Source organism: Phragmites australis, chromosome 8 (genome assembly GCF_958298935.1).
Source record: "Phragmites australis chromosome 8, lpPhrAust1.1, whole genome shotgun sequence".
In the NCBI taxonomy this organism is placed as follows: domain Eukaryota; kingdom Viridiplantae; phylum Streptophyta; class Magnoliopsida; order Poales; family Poaceae; genus Phragmites; species Phragmites australis.
In genome coordinates, this window is record NC_084928.1 from 18,069,964 (window position 1) to 18,086,475 (window position 16,512).

The following is a 16,512-nucleotide window of genomic DNA, read 5'->3' on the forward strand; positions in this document are numbered from 1 at the left end:
TTTAAGAACTTATCATTCTAGATGAGTTTCTTCTCCTGATGTTGTTTTAAAGCCCTGTTTTTTTTTTAAGAAAGAGCATCAGGCTCACTTATCTAAACTATAAAGGTGCAAATGTGTTCGATGTTGAGCACTCCATCCAACCCTCCAGATCTGATCCAACGTCCCCCTCCCTCCCACCACGTTCTGCCCCGGTCTGTTTCCTGCCTCCTCCTCCCACCTAATAAAAACAAAAAAACCCACCCGGACAAAAAAACGACCAAATTTGCGCCCTTCGTTACACCCCTTCCTTATTGGCAGGAACCCTAATTAATGCTAATTGAATCCCTCTGATTTCTTCCCAAATCTCCCACGAGGCGCGATCTCCTTCCACCGTTTTCTGATCCACGTGGTGCCTCCGCGTGCCCTTCTCTGCACAATAGCCATCGTGACGACGATGAATCCCTGCTCCATCCTCATGTGGATGACCTGATCCGCCTGCACGAATAAGCCTCCGCTGCCCTGGTGATCCAGCACAGCACCGAGGCCCTGTCCCGCACGAGCGAGGATGCCTGGATCTGCCCGTGCTAGAAGGCCCTTCTCCGTCTGCATGTCGACATCCTGATCCGCACGTGCAAGGACGCTTGGCTCTGCCCGTGCTACGAGCCCCTGCTCCGCCAGCGCGCCCTACTTTGCCCAGACGACTACGCCTTGGTCTTGACGGTACGCACCATCGAATCACCACTCATCCCCTCCCTGGGTTGTCGACCACTGGGTCTTTGATTGTGCTCCCCCACCAGCCACTCCACAGTGGAGCTCGACCTCCGCCGAGCATGCAAGACCTCGACATCGCTTCCTCGCCACTCTCACCCACATCTAAGGCGTTGCCCGGCACGGCCACAGCTCTGCCCCAAGCGGCCATCCATGGATCCACCGGAGAAGCACACCAGCAGCAATGCATAGCAGAGAAGAAAAGGCCACCCGTCTTCTTCAGCCCGATCTGCAGCCCCGCTGCCGTGTCCCCAGCCTGATCTCTAGCTCCGCCCCAGCCTCATCGGCCTGCCATCCGGATCCTCGTCATCTCCGTCCCCGCCGCAACCTCACCAGACCGTCACCCCTTCCTCGCCATCTCAGGCATTTCTGACGGCCGTCGGAAGCCAATGCTGCCATTATTGCCACCGTCGATGTAGAGTACACCAAGGAGGCCACCAACCAATCACAGCGATGTGTAATGGTTTGTCTCCTCAAGGCTGCAGGTGTGTACTTCTATCATGCTCTGACTTTCCAGTCTTTGCTGCATTGTGCTTCATGCCTCCGGTTTGTGCTTGCATAGGATCAAAATAGCTGCTGCTTCTATACTTCCTACTCGGTAGATTGGACCTATTTGTTCTTTACCTGCTCCATCTATTCATTTATTGGGTCTCCAGTCAAAAATGGTGAAAGCCTATAAGCTGAAGCATTATATCCCGTTTGCATCTTGGTCCTATGCTCATTGAAGTAATTACAACTATTCTTGCGATTCGTTTCTTCAGTTGATTTGCAAGCTGTAGATAAATTATATGTTCTTTTACCTTTTCTAATGTTAGTTGGCAAAAATTAGTACGAGAGAACAAATAAACCTTAACGTCGAATTGTGTTTCTTAATGTATAGACAGTTTATTGCGTCCCTCGCTTACGGACCTTGGTAATGCCTATTGTTGTTTCTGACTAGAAAGTTTGTTGTGTCCTAAAGCGTAGCCCGTTGAGTTTTGATGGTATATAGATCTAACATGTGTGCTACCATTTACTCATTTGTGTGCAACAGATTGAAGTGGATCGTGTTCTATCCATTTGGTCCTCAAAGTTCATTTACATATGTCATGGTGAGAAGCAACTACTATAGGTGTGTTTCTCTTCTTATGTCTTTCATTCACAACTAGGATATAAGTATAGCACATTGATTCTACTGATTAGCTACAATGTAATAATGAGGATTCAAAACTGGCAAAACATGATGGCTCTGCTTGAGAAGATAAGTGAGATTTTTTTTTTTGGGCTGGAATAGCCGTTCTTTATGTTCCTTTTATGGAACAATCATTTTCCATGTATGTTTTTTCATCCTCAGTTATGATCGAGACATCCTGAGTAATTATGTGTGGGGTTGATACTTGGTATTAAAACTCTGGAAAGTTGCAACCTGTCAAATTTGAGGAGATCTGTGAGCAAGCTCTAGCATTTTACCTCAGGTTTTCAGTCTTTTATGTTATTTTGATTAAATATGTCAGCTATGCCTAATGGTGGCATTGAATCTCAGTGCAGATCTTGCAATGAGTAGAATAAGATCATGGCTTGGATATTTGAGACAAAATGAGTACATTTTGCACTTAGAACTTGTCAAAAAAATTACACAAGCTTCTTCCCCATGTATCGGCTTCTTGATTTTAGTCCCTAGCTGCTCAATGGGTTCACAGATTGCTTGTGTTTGCTGAATTGAATAGGGATGATCAAATCAGCTATGCCCTTCGGTCTATACTCTGGAGCAAAATAGGCTACGATGTCCTTCACTTATGCACGCAGCCATGCAGGTTTTTAGTTCCCATCTATATATCTCTGATTGCAGTAAGAGTTTTGTTAGACATTTTTCTCCTCTGTTGTTTTGATTGCTGACGTGGAGAGTAACCAGGAAGCAAATGTTGCGACCTGCAATAGGGACTAAAATTAAGCAAGAATGTGCCATTTTTCTTAATCACTTGTAAACAAGATAGTATCATGCTGCGGATTATGGGGCCACATGGTACCAGACTGCAAAATTTGCTTCTTTCTTGATTACCTTTTTCTTCTTAATTCTTGCTTACCTTTTATTGATAATCCTCCTCCCTTTAAATAGAGAGGTTACTTAACAACCGAGCAACTATTAGATAGAATCAAATATGCTTAAAAGAAAACTAATCCCTAACAAACTCTAACTTATCTAATTTATCTGTAACTTAATGGGCAAGCTAACTGATCCTATCTCCAGATAATCGACATGACCGGATGCATTACAGCATGGGCAGCGTCAAACCAGGAGGGAAAAGGGTGATGGTGGCAAGATGTGGAGCTGTCGGCGGAACCAAAAAAAAATGGGTAAGATTTGCTCATCTTCCTTCACCTCAGGTTTGCCCACTCTCTGAAATTTGATTACGCTACTGGATTTGTTACTTCTCAATGAAAATTGTTTGATACATTTGTATCAGTAGGTGAAAAGGAAGAACTTTACTTACTAGATATAATTGATTGTACACATTGTGATCCAGTGCAATTAGTAAATGGATAGATCTTCATATACTTCTGTGCTCAGATCTGCATATTTTTCCTGTCCTCTACTGTTCTAGGTTTTTGTGAGGTAGAATCGAATATCTTCAATTTGAATAAAAATCCTACATCTTCTTTCTTCAGTTTGTTTGACTATTTCTTGGCTAGAGAGTTGGATATGTGCTAGAACTGCCTAGGCAGTGCTACGAAAAGAAGTATCCCATGAATATGAATATTCTGGTTGCCATGTAAGCTGTCTCTGGTGTTTACATTTTTTTCATTTTCAGATTACCATTTGCAAAAAGAAGAAGGTTGAACAATACGACTTTCCATTACCAATTAATTTACACAGTTTTCCATTGCCACTTATGTTGTTTGAAACTACCACTTCTCTTTTTAAAAGCAGCATGAGTTGACATTCCACATCATGAGTTTAGTTTCAGGGAGATGATATTCCACATCATGAATTGTCACATCTAGTTAAGAGAAGGTTTTCACAGAGATCTCCAATCAGGTCTGCAACAGCTAGCACAACCAGTACAATATTGTTTCTTCTCCATACAGGTTGCTGGCCCACACTCTATTCTACTAGTCTGATTTATTTCGGGTGTGTTTTCTTCGTCCTTCTTCTCATACGATATTCCCCATTTCAAAATTTCAGTTGTTTCACTTGTAACAATAGTGTTGACCTTATTACTGTTTGTCTCCTTCTTATTTTGTTATTTACAAAAGTGTGTTACATTATTAAACTGATGCAACAGTTGCATCACCCATGACATGCTGCTTAACTGGCTCATTGTTTTTATTTGGCCATTGCGAATTCAGCTGCTCAGGAGGTATGGCACCTGAATGCTGATGCACCCTAGACGCACATGAGAGCAGGACTTTTGACAACAACTTCTCAATTCATCTCTTCAGAAATAAAAAAAAAATGTTGTTGCTTCGGATACAATGATATGAAAACTGGCTATACTTTTATTTGTTCAGATACCTTCAGAAACTACTCTACTGTTTCTGGTAGTTAGGTTTGTTGCTTGGCGAAAATATTTGACAGCTATCATGGGATAGACTATCATATCTCTAAGTGCAAGTTGGTAAGATTGTATCGCTTGTTAGTCAGTGTCGCCGTTTACACTTTCCTAACACCTACCTTGTGCAGATTCTATTGCCACATGCTCTCATCAGTAACTACATTTTGTTCACACTGGATATGGATAATAGAACTATATTAGTACTAGACCCACTTTCTATGTCCTCGTGGTTCAAAAATCCATTTTATCTAAACTATAAGTCCAAACATGAAAAGATTGCTAAGAACTTTCGGCTTGTCATGGAAGTAGCAAACCCTGATACGAGTTATGATATCTTTAGACAACGGTTTACAATTCGCACTAATCTTTGTTTTTGACATGCAATGCATATGTAGGATGGCTATCAACTGAGAAAGTAATTTTTGGTACACCTATTGAAATATAACAGGAAAGAATGTGACGACGGCATTCCCTCCCGTGTACGAAAAATTGTCAAGTGCATTAGGCATTAGATATTTCTAAAGATAAATTAGTTGTGATATTATATTTGCACGTGACTATCTATTTAACCATATATTATTTTTATTCTAAGAAAAAACATATATATTTGCTGTATCGTTTATTTTTAGTCTCGATGCTCTAAAACCATATCAGAATTTGTACATGTATATAAATTATACGTGCGTGTCACACGTGCCTGGTTACTAAGTCTTAACAAGGATATAAGGCTCGCTGGTAGGGTCATCGAGTTGAGACCTCTCATGCTGATTTATACCCTATCCCTTTAATGGAGCATGCCTTGGGTGAGACAGCACTTAATCATGATTGCAAATTTCATAGTTGATGCTCCTGTAGAAGTGATGCATATTTCTATTATTTGACGAATGAGCTTGTGCGACACTGAATGAAGACCAGGCATGTGGCATGACACCTTGAAGAGTATGAGCCCCGTATGTAGGGGATGCGAAAGACAACATCTCGGGAGGTGTTTAAACCTGCAAAGGAGAGGAAAGCTTGTGCTCTTTCTGAAGAACCTGGAAATCTTCATCCATTTAAAAAAAAATTCTAGCAGCTTAACAGGCTTGCAATATCACATATCAGTGCAGGGAGCTCGTTTCATGCCCCTGCAACAGCACGCATGCATGCAAATTTCCATTGCTGCCTGCAACATTGAATGATCCACCTGATAAAATGGTTCCCGGGCTCTGTACCTAGTACTAGGGACATAAGGAGGACGAAAAGGACAATGAATCCAACGACCGATGAACTACAACAACGATGAGCGGAGAATCATGTTGCACCGGCTCGTGCCATTTGTTTTTCACGAGAGAAATATTTAATTTTCTCTGCGTATGGTAGAATTGAGTGGGCGTGCCAATATACAATTATATACAAATAATCAAACATAAAGATGCAGAGACAACGAAGTAGGTCAAGGACACAAGTTACATCAGTTTTACATAGAAAACCCTTGTGAGGAAAAAACCACGGTTGCCCGAAGACGATCTTCACTATATCAAGAGAGTTACAAACGCATAGGTGTAAGGATCGGTGACGTCCTAAGAGGGGGGGGGGTGAATTAGGACACTTAGAACTAAACTGGCTCAAAAAATAACACAAGATAAACCTATATCAATTTCTATCTAAATGTGCTCTAGGTTTATCTAGCGTGTCTACTCTACCGATTAAGGAAACTTGCAACCTATCTAGTAAGGTAAATTGCAAGAATGTAAATGCGGAAGTGTAAAGAGGGTAGAGAGAACAAACTCGGCACAAGGATTTTTATCCCGTGGTTTCGATGGCATGAAAGCCACCCCTAGTCCACGTTGGAGCTCCACAAAGGATATGCTCCCGGTCGGCACCCGGTCACGGCCTTTGAGCCACCAAGTCACAAAGACAAGGCCTCTACCCGGATGAGCCACCAAACCACCAAGGCAAGGTCTCACCACTAGCCTCTCTTCCGGTTCCTCGCCGCCGTGATCACTTCGGAGCTTGAGCCACAAAGGCAAGGGTCTCCGCGTCCCCGCACAAATACCTTGCCGCCTCTCCACACCAAGTCGGAGGGTCAACAAGCTTACCGGCGAGTCACCAAGACTCCAAGGTGCCGGCGTACCACTTGGTACAAGTTAGGATCACTCCTTGATCCACTCTCTATGCAGCTATCAACTAGCTACACTCTCTCTAGGCCTACAAGCACTAATCACTCTCTAATGGTGTGCTTAATCGCCTTGGATTTGATCACTTAAGCACTTTGGTGGCTTGGATGTCTTCTCAAGTGTACATGAACTTCTCTGGACTCCAGCACCTTCAAATGACTGAGTGGAGGAGTATTTATAGCCTCAAACCCGCCAACTAGCCGTTGCCCCAACGGCTCAGAAAATTGTGAGCACCGGATAATCCTGTGATGATAGTAGTATAAGCACCGGATTATCCTGTGAGTACATCAGAGAAACTAGCCGTTGGAACCCACTCAAACTCAACTGTGAGCACCGGATTATCCTGTGATGAGTTAGTTAACACCGGACAAAAGCACCGGATTATCCTATGCCCATAAGTTCATTTTGGAGCTCTCTGCAAAAATTAGTCCGGTGAGTTCATTTTGTGAGCACCGGATTATCCTGTGATGAGTTAGTTAACACCGGACAAAAGCACCGGATTATCCTATGCCCATAAGTTCATTTTGGAGCTCTCTGCAAAAATTAGTCCGGTGAGTTCATTTTGTGAGCACCGGATTATCCTGTGAGGCACCGGACTTATGTTGATTTGAGCACCGGAGTTATGTTGATTTGAGCACCGGATATTTCTCTGAAGCACCGGAGTTATGTTGATTTTGATCACCGGATTATCCTGTGAGGCAAATTTCAGCACAACTGTATTTTGGGCATAACTTTTCGCTCCGAACTCCGATTTTGATGATCTTGGGCTCTATTGAAAGCTTGTGAATAGATCTACAAGATTATACAAAAATCCTTCCCATTTGATCACATCAAAATTCATTGTGAGCACCGGATAATCCGGTGAGGCAAATTTCAGCACAACTGCGTTTTGTATTTTGGGCATAACTTTTCGCTCCGAACTCCGATTTTGATGATCTTGGGCTCTATTGAAAGCTTGTGAAGAACTCTACAAAATTATACAGAAATCCAACCCATTTGATCACATCAAAATTCATGGAACAAGTCCAATTCATTCCTTTCTTTATTCCGGCTTCGGTGACTTCTCTTTTGTTGCATCCATGAGACCTACTAAAGCATATACTTGACAAACATGTTAGTCTTATTGACTATATTGTCATTAATCACCAAAATCACATACATGTTAGCCTTTATGTAATTTAGGCAATCAACCTAAGGGCATGTTTTCCTACAATCTCCCCCTTTTTGGTGATTGATGACAACACAACCAAAACAAGTGGCAAATAATAAAAGATAACAAATGTAAACCAATTGTAAAAGGCAAAATGCCTTACCACATTGCTTGGATGCATATTCTTACCATTAAGTTCCCCTTTGTTGTGGCTCCCCTTTTTCCATCGCCACTATCTCCCTTGGATGGCCCATGCAAGAGCTTCTTCCCTTTGTCAACCTAGATGCCTCAAGTTGTTTCTTGTTCCTTCTTCTCCCCCTTTGTCAACACTTGCAACTTGAACTTGATTTGTCTCTTGCTTTGGTCACCATAATTCTCCCCCTTTGTCAACAATCTCCCAGAAAGGCTATATGCACATGTTGAACTCAAGGGAAAACATTAGAATACATGGGAGAGAGTTTCACAAATCATGATCCAATAAAAGAAAATGATACCAATTGAAGGAAATCAAATCAAGGAGATGGTACCAATTCAATGCAAAGAAAGCATATGGATCACAATTCATGAAACTCACGTAATATGATTTAAACTCTCCCTATATGTGTGCATACATATGATAAGAGAAAGACATATGCAAAACTAGACAATATAGAAGATGGAAAGTTTAAACCATATTATGTATGGAGGTAGCTTAAATGAACAACCGGATTGGCAATGATACCAAATGAAAAGTATGTGCATAACATACCTTCGGGGACTTATTGACTTCTCCATGAGACTACAAAAGATACAACTTGCAACACATGTTAGTCTCAAAATCACAACCCATAGGATATACTCCCCCTAAATGTGTGTATACAAGTGTTGAATACTTGTGAGGGATATATGCACTTGTTATTGATAACAATGAGGATTTATCCTATAGATTGGACTTATGGCACATAAAAAGATATCAAATGAAAACTAGTGCCATTGATTAAACCTACAACTAATAAACTATGTAGGTTGCTCATAGATTAAAGATAAACACAAGCAACCTACCATATGAAAACTTACACTAGGCATTGCAACAAATTGAATTAAGCACATGCAATCCTAGACAAGGCAAAGGTACAAATTGAAAAAAAAATTAACATATGGTACCTTCCACCTTTGGATGGGGATTTGGGTATATGATGATTATGATCTTCATCAATGCGCCCATCTTGTACACTTGGCTTCATTGCTTGAGCTCCATCTTCATCTTGTGAGCCAAGTCTCCAAATCCCCGTAGCCGCTTCGGACTTCAAGTCTTCTTTGGAACCCAAACCGATTGGGGCCCCTTCATGTTGGTGATGACTTCTTTGGGTACCCAAATGGATTGGTTCCTCCCCCAATCTCTTCTCCCAACCTTGTGTGCAACCACCTTACCATTTTCCTTCTTCTTAAGCTTGTAGTGGTTGTTCTTAGACTTGAGCTTGTAGTTGGGCTTGGTGTAGAAGTTGGAGGCTTTGTTTAAGAGGTTAGCCATCTTCTTCTTCTCCTTGGTCTCCTTCTTCACTTGCTTGCATTTGAAGGACTTGTGGCCTTCCAAATGGCATTTGAAGCATGTCACGGTTGACCCATCCGCAAGCTTCTTCACCATGAATGCATGGTTATCTTGAGGAGGTTGGACATGTCCTTTGCCCTTCAATCTTGCCAAGTCTTCCTTGAGCTTTTCCACTTCTTGCTTGAGCTTAACATTTTCTTTTGCAATGAGGTTGTTAGATGATTCTACAACAAAATTCTCAACACACATCTCATTGCAAAGGGGTGAGCATGATAAAGCAATTAAATCATTACAAGAAGTGAAAGCATCTACCTTAGGATTGTAATTAAAGAGAGAGGTAGATTGCTTCAAAGGGGTCTTAGTTTGAGATTCAATGCACTTAGCCTTAAGCTCTTCATGCTCCTTGTTTAGCAAATTGAATTTGCACAATAATTGATCATAATTAGAAACAAATGTAGCATGGATGTCATTAAGTGCATTGAATTTCTTAAGCTCTTTTGATTGTTTCTTAATGGCCCATTGTTGCTCATTTATCAATTGAAGGAGTTCATCATAGGAGGGGGAATCCTCATCGGATTCATCATCACTTACATTGCTATCCATACTTTTGGCCATGAGGCACTTGTGTGAAGACTTGCGTGATGATGACTTTGAGGAAGAGCTTCTCTTGGGGTAGAGGATGGTGAGGCTCTCATCATTTGAGCTTGAATCTTCATCTTCACTCACCCATCTTCCCATGGTTGCAAAAGCTTTGGCTCTACTCCTTGTCTCCCTCTTCTTGATCTTCTTCTCTTTCTCTTTCTTGATATGATCCATTGTTTTGATCATGTCTTGAATGGAGATTGGATGATCAATCTTGGCGTTGATCCTCTTCATGTTCTTCTCTATTTGCGAGAAGAGCTTAGCCATCTTGGGATCCAATTCTTCATCACTTGATGTGCTTTGATCATCCTCTTCTTCGCTCTCTTCATCTTGATCACCATCATCTTCGCTTGAGCTTGACTCTTGCTCTTGCCTCCTCATCCTTGCCTTCATGTGTTGACATTGAGCTTGCTTGCTTGTGAGAGCAAGATTCTTGGTGTTGGATGAGGTAGGGGCTTCCACCTCCATGTTCATGGTCATCTCATGGACGGTGATCTTGCCTAGCACTTGACTTGGAGTCATCCTCTTGATGTCATTGTTGTCATAGATGACGGAGACTATCAACTTGTACTTTGGAAGAAGAGCTTGAAGTATTCTTCTCACCACTTGATCGTCTTCAATTGGCGTCAAACCTAACCCATTGATCTCATTCACAAGAATATTCAAACGAGAATACATATCATTAGCACTTTCATAGGATAGTTGCTTGAGGCCATTGAGCTTAGTAACAAGCACATGATATTTCTCATTACGCACATCCTTTGTGCCCTCATGTATTTCATTGAGACTAGTCCAAATATCATGCGCATTGGTGAGAGAATAAACACGATTAAATGCATCGGTGCATAAAGATGATAAAAGGATACTCTTCGCCAATGCATTTAATTGTCTCTCCTTGTTGGTGATGCGTTGCCTCATCCCTTCCTCAGTGACTCTCCAAATATCTAATCCCCGGGCTTGCAAATAACAAGACATTAGAACCTTCCAACGGGGAAAATTTGTGCCATCGAAAAGTGGAGCGCTATGGAAATCCATCCCAACCCCGGACGTCACAACTCTAGGCGGTTAAGCCCAATTTAAGAGCACGAGGCTCTGATACCACTTGTAAGGATCGGTGACGTCCTAAGAGGGGGGGGGTGAATTAGGACACTTAGAACTAAACTGGCTCAAAAAATAACACAAGATAAACCTATATCAATTTCTATCTAAATGTGCTCTAGGTTTATCTAGCGTGTCTACTCTACCGATTAAGGAAACTTGCAACCTATCTAGTAAGGTAAATTGCAAGAATGTAAATGCGGAAGTGTAAAGAGGGTAGAGAGAACAAACTCGGCACAAGGATTTTTATCCCGTGGTTTCGATGGCATGAAAGCCACCCCTAGTCCACGTTGGAGCTCCACAAAGGATATGCTCCCGGTCGGCACCCGGTCACGGCCTTTGAGCCACCAAGTCACAAAGACAAGGCCTCTACCCGGATGAGCCACCAAACCACCAAGGCAAGGTCTCACCACTAGCCTCTCTTCCGGTTCCTCGCCGCCGTGATCACTTCGGAGCTTGAGCCACAAAGGCAAGGGTCTCCGCGTCCCCGCACAAATACCTTGCCGCCTCTCCACACCAAGTCGGAGGGTCAACAAGCTTACCGGCGAGTCACCAAGACTCCAAGGTGCCGGCGTACCACTTGGTACAAGTTAGGATCACTCCTTGATCCACTCTCTATGCAGCTATCAACTAGCTACACTCTCTCTAGGCCTACAAGCACTAATCACTCTCTAATGGTGTGCTTAATCGCCTTGGATTTGATCACTTAAGCACTTTGGTGGCTTGGATGTCTTCTCAAGTGTACATGAACTTCTCTGGACTCCAGCACCTTCAAATGACTGAGTGGAGGAGTATTTATAGCCTCAAACCCGCCAACTAGCCGTTGCCCCAACGGCTCAGAAAATTGTGAGCACCGGATAATCCTGTGATGATAGTAGTATAAGCACCGGATTATCCTGTGAGTACATCAGAGAAACTAGCCGTTGGAACCCACTCAAACTCAACTGTGAGCACCGGATTATCCTGTGATGAGTTAGTTAACACCGGACAAAAGCACCGGATTATCCTATGCCCATAAGTTCATTTTGGAGCTCTCTGCAAAAATTAGTCCGGTGAGTTCATTTTGTGAGCACCGGATTATCCTGTGATGAGTTAGTTAACACCGGACAAAAGCACCGGATTATCCTATGCCCATAAGTTCATTTTGGAGCTCTCTGCAAAAATTAGTCCGGTGAGTTCATTTTGTGAGCACCGGATTATCCTGTGAGGCACCGGACTTATGTTGATTTGAGCACCGGAGTTATGTTGATTTGAGCACCGGATATTTCTCTGAAGCACCGGAGTTATGTTGATTTTGATCACCGGATTATCCTGTGAGGCAAATTTCAGCACAACTGTATTTTGGGCATAACTTTTCGCTCCGAACTCCGATTTTGATGATCTTGGGCTCTATTGAAAGCTTGTGAATAGATCTACAAGATTATACAAAAATCCTTCCCATTTGATCACATCAAAATTCATTGTGAGCACCGGATAATCCGGTGAGGCAAATTTCAGCACAACTGCGTTTTGTATTTTGGGCATAACTTTTCGCTCCGAACTCCGATTTTGATGATCTTGGGCTCTATTGAAAGCTTGTGAAGAACTCTACAAAATTATACAGAAATCCAACCCATTTGATCACATCAAAATTCATGGAACAAGTCCAATTCATTCCTTTCTTTATTCCGGCTTCGGTGACTTCTCTTTTGTTGCATCCATGAGACCTACTAAAGCATATACTTGACAAACATGTTAGTCTTATTGACTATATTGTCATTAATCACCAAAATCACATACATGTTAGCCTTTATGTAATTTAGGCAATCAACCTAAGGGCATGTTTTCCTACAATAGGATTTACAATTAGTCATTAACTCATCTCATGCAGTTTACAAGAGATATATATGAAGTCAGAACTATGCTCTAGTGTCTTTTTCTCTCTGCTACTTTATCATCCTTGAGATCTTACAAAATCTCCTTTCCCTTTTTAATCAGACGACTGTGTAGTTCCTGATTCCTTGAGCCTCGTGAGAACTCTAGTTAATTTACATTTGCGTGCTTGCACCTGCAGAATACCTCCGATTAAGTTATGTCAAATGGTCATTGCCGTCAAGCCTCCTATATGGTTCTCCATATCTGTAAACTGAGTCACATTAGATAGCAAAGGAATGTCAGGCTCATCTCTTAGCTTCCATACCATATTCCATCGTGCACGGAGTTCAACCTAAAAGTTTTTTAATTGTGTTTGGTCTTGTTAGTCACAAACGTGATGTGTCTAGCCTTGTCAGTCAGGACATTATAACGTTTTCGGGCCTCGCCGGTCATGGAAAATAATGAATTGAACATGAGACTTCCTGCTAGATCTCTAGCATCACTGAACATGGTTTTGATAATGCTTTAACCTGCTGCCTACTTGAGATGACTGTTGGAGCAAGAGTTCATCTTGCCCCAGTAAGTACGGCGAGAGTTTCTTCTAAGGAGGAGACTCAAGCTTGGAGAAGAAGTTTAGGATGAAGGAACATCACGAATATATTGATAGTGTCAGGATAGCCTCAATTATGCTGGGGTATCAGAGCGGCGTCCACCAGCCTAGGCATTTAATGCCAGTCACCTCCTTGTAGGCAAAGTATAACTGGTGCTCCCCTTCTGGTAGATCTTTCCTGAGGCCTGATGACTCACCCCGTGGCCTCCGGGAAGCCGGCTCGAGCAGGTGGAGACGGTGGCCTCGGGACACATGGCTTTGGGGGTGAAGCCTTCGGGAGGCTGGACTGCGGAAAGCTAGGGCTTTGGGAGGCCGAGGCTTCGGAAGATCGAGGCTTCGGGAGATCGAGCCTTTGGGAGGCTGATCTTTCGGGAGGCAGGACTCCAAAAGGCCAGGGCTTTGGGAGGCCGGGCTAGTTAAGCCAACGAGCTATCGGGGGTCCTTAACAATGACCCCCAACAGTAGCCCCTCGTGAGGGCGGCTAGCGGAGTGGTCGGGCATGGGATCCTTCGTAGCAGGGCCTCCGGTGTTCCCTGGCTTATGGTTAATGGTTCGTGGTCCAAGTATTGCTTGGCTTATCTTGGAAGGTTTGACCTAGGTGACTGGAACGATACTCTGGATGACGTCGACGATAGGGTGTATTGAATGCGCCATAGGGAAAGGCACGATCTTGCGCTGTCAGGCGGGTGTGGGACGTGTGGCATCTTGTCATTGGGGGGCCATGGGGGTCGGTTTCGCTCCCTATGATTTTGGCCTGGCAGGCGAAAGGACTGGGTATGCGCCCGCCGCCTAGGGGGGGCAAGTTGCTCCCTATTTATAGAAGGAGAGGGGTTGCCTAGAGAGACCCTTTCGCCAACTCCTCGTTCTCATCCGCCTTTTTTCTTCAGCGTCTTTTGCTTTGCGCAAGTAGTCCTTTGATCCCTGCCCTTCCTCTCTCTTGTAATCCAGCACCCTTTGCCATCCTCATGTGGTTCGTATGGCTGCCTCGAGTACCCCGGGTGGGGCCAGAACTTGGGCGGCGAGTGAGATCGCCGGAGAAGCCATGGTGGGGGACCCTTAGGTGGCGCCGATTTTCCCGTCGTTGATGGGGTCGCCGCCAGGGGTGGAGCTCCGGCGTGCCAGCAAAAGTCACCCCCAACAAACCATCACGCTGGGGTCATCTATCATCGGTGATGAGGAGCTCGACTGGATGGTTAGGGAGGGGAAGATTCCCTCCAGAGCCGTGACTCGGCCTCTGCTGGGCGAGGAGGTCCCAAAGCCTTTGGCCCATGAGGTCGTGGTGTTTGAGGCCTTCTTCAAGGCGGTCCTGGGTTTTCCCTCGGCGTTGCTGCTCGAGGAGGTGCTCCACCACTTCTATGTGGAGCTTCCACAACTCCATGCCAACGCCATTGCCCGTCTGGCCACCTTCGAGTGGGCCATGCGGGCGGAGGGGTGTGAAGGGAGGGCGGATTTCTTTGCAGCCCTCCACATTGCCAGCTGCCAACCAAAGCTAATCAAGGTCGGGGGGACGAAGAGGCCCCTTAGCTTCGGGAGTGTCAACTTCCAGATACGGCCGCAGTATCACGATGCCTTCCCGGCGAAGGCTATTAATGGTCAGTGGTATACTGGTTGGTTGCAGCGGTGGTTCTACTACAACGTCGGCCCTACATTGCCCCTTTGCTCCATGAACCGGGATATTGCATATGTTCCGGAGCCGGAGACGGAGATTACAGACGACCAGTTCACCTCACGGTTGGCCCTTCTCCGGAGAGTGGCCGAAAAGATGAGCATGTGTGACCTCGTGGAGGATTTCACCATGTTGTGCATTCGGCCCCTTCAGACGGGCTGGAACTGTGTCTTTGAGCAAGGTGTGGAAGAGTGACCGAAGGTGTACTCCAGCCCGCCTGCTGGTGAGTTCCCCTTATAGTTTGATTTTTGATCTGCCGATGTGAGTCATATTTTTCTTCCAAAGAGCTGCTTCCCACTGGAGCGCGCGGCGGAGATCACGAAGGTGATCTTGAGCCCCCTACTTTCGCGGAGCGGGAGCGGCAGGTGGCCCTAGCACAGAGCTGGGAGCGATACAACTGTGTCTGCTTTTATCTCGGAGTGAGGGCTCCGGCATGGTGGGATCCTCCAGAGCCTAAGGCCACCGGAAAACGAGCGCGTGCAGTCCCCCCAATCCGTGCGAGGACACTCTAAGCCCGGTGGCCTTTTGCCTCCAGAGGCTCGCATACCGGTTCAACGGCCGAGTCGTCGGAGTTGCCCCTGGTTCACAAGAAGCACTTGAGGTAGGTTGGGAGCATGAGCAACCACTCCAGAGGCAAGGGCCAATTTGGCGATGATGACCGGAGGAAGGGCCGGGCCTCCCCAGATATTACGGGTCATGGCCAGAGCCGACAGAGAGGCGTGGCCTCCATGGACTATGATTTTGGTATCATTGGTTCGGACGTCGAGGACGTTATGGGCCCTCCTGTAAGAGGTTCGGAGGAACTAGGTGGGGCATGATTTGCTTCGTTAGCCATATCCTGTTTCGGTCGTGCACCGAGATCTTGATTTGTGTTTCCTTGATTTTTTTGTAGCGACCCTCGAGGTGGATGCGTTCTTGACTCCACCCCCGAGGCCCCGGAGGCCCACCAGGGATCGGAGACTCCTATGGAGGGGTCTCTGAAGGCCGTCCCGGGGGACATGGCTTCATTTCTACGGAGCCCCGAGCCAACTATTGACTTGTCCTTAGCGGCTGGTGCTGGAGACACCGTGCCCTCCGCCGAGGCTCCCTTTGGAGCGGTCGAGGGGGGCCTTGGCCTCAGGGTCTTGACCCCGGACGACTTTGTGCTATGCCCGGAGGCGTTAAGGGCCTTCGCTGTTGCCTCCTCTCTTCTCCGGAGTGGAGAGGTCGAGCGATCGTTGGCTTAGCGTCCTTTGGAGGAACTGAAAGTGCGGTTGGTAGCGGCGGCCCTTCAGGTCAGTAGTATTGGTTACGATTTGCCGGGTCCGGTGTTGGGTTCTGAGTAGCTCATTCTGTCCTTTTTCTTCTTCTGTTGTGCCTTGTAGCAAGTAATTTTGATGAGGGCACTGGGAGGTGGGGGCGCCAGGCCTTTGCCGCGGCCCGTAATGAGGTTGAGGGCCTTCGCCAGGCCTTGGAAGAGGCCCAAAAGCGGGCGGAGGGTCATCTTCAGGAGGAGATGGTGCTTCGCGAGCGTGCGGATGCTGAGGCG

The 16,512-nt window shown here is 45.2% G+C and overlaps 1 long non-coding RNA gene across 2 annotated transcripts; it reads left to right on the plus strand.

The window, feature by feature from the left end:
- Nucleotides 1–378: 378 nt before the first annotated feature.
- On the plus strand, nt 379–4,451 carry LOC133925868 (uncharacterized). 2 transcript variants are annotated; one of them, XR_009911026.1, is made up of 4 exons: nt 379–1,232; nt 1,781–1,858; nt 2,975–3,813; nt 4,075–4,451. It is a non-coding gene; the product is annotated as an uncharacterized LOC133925868 (long non-coding RNA). The 2 variants fall into 2 exon arrangements; XR_009911025.1 differs by having other exon boundaries at nt 388–1,232; nt 2,975–4,451.
- The last annotated feature ends 12,061 nt before the right edge of the window (nt 4,452–16,512 follow it).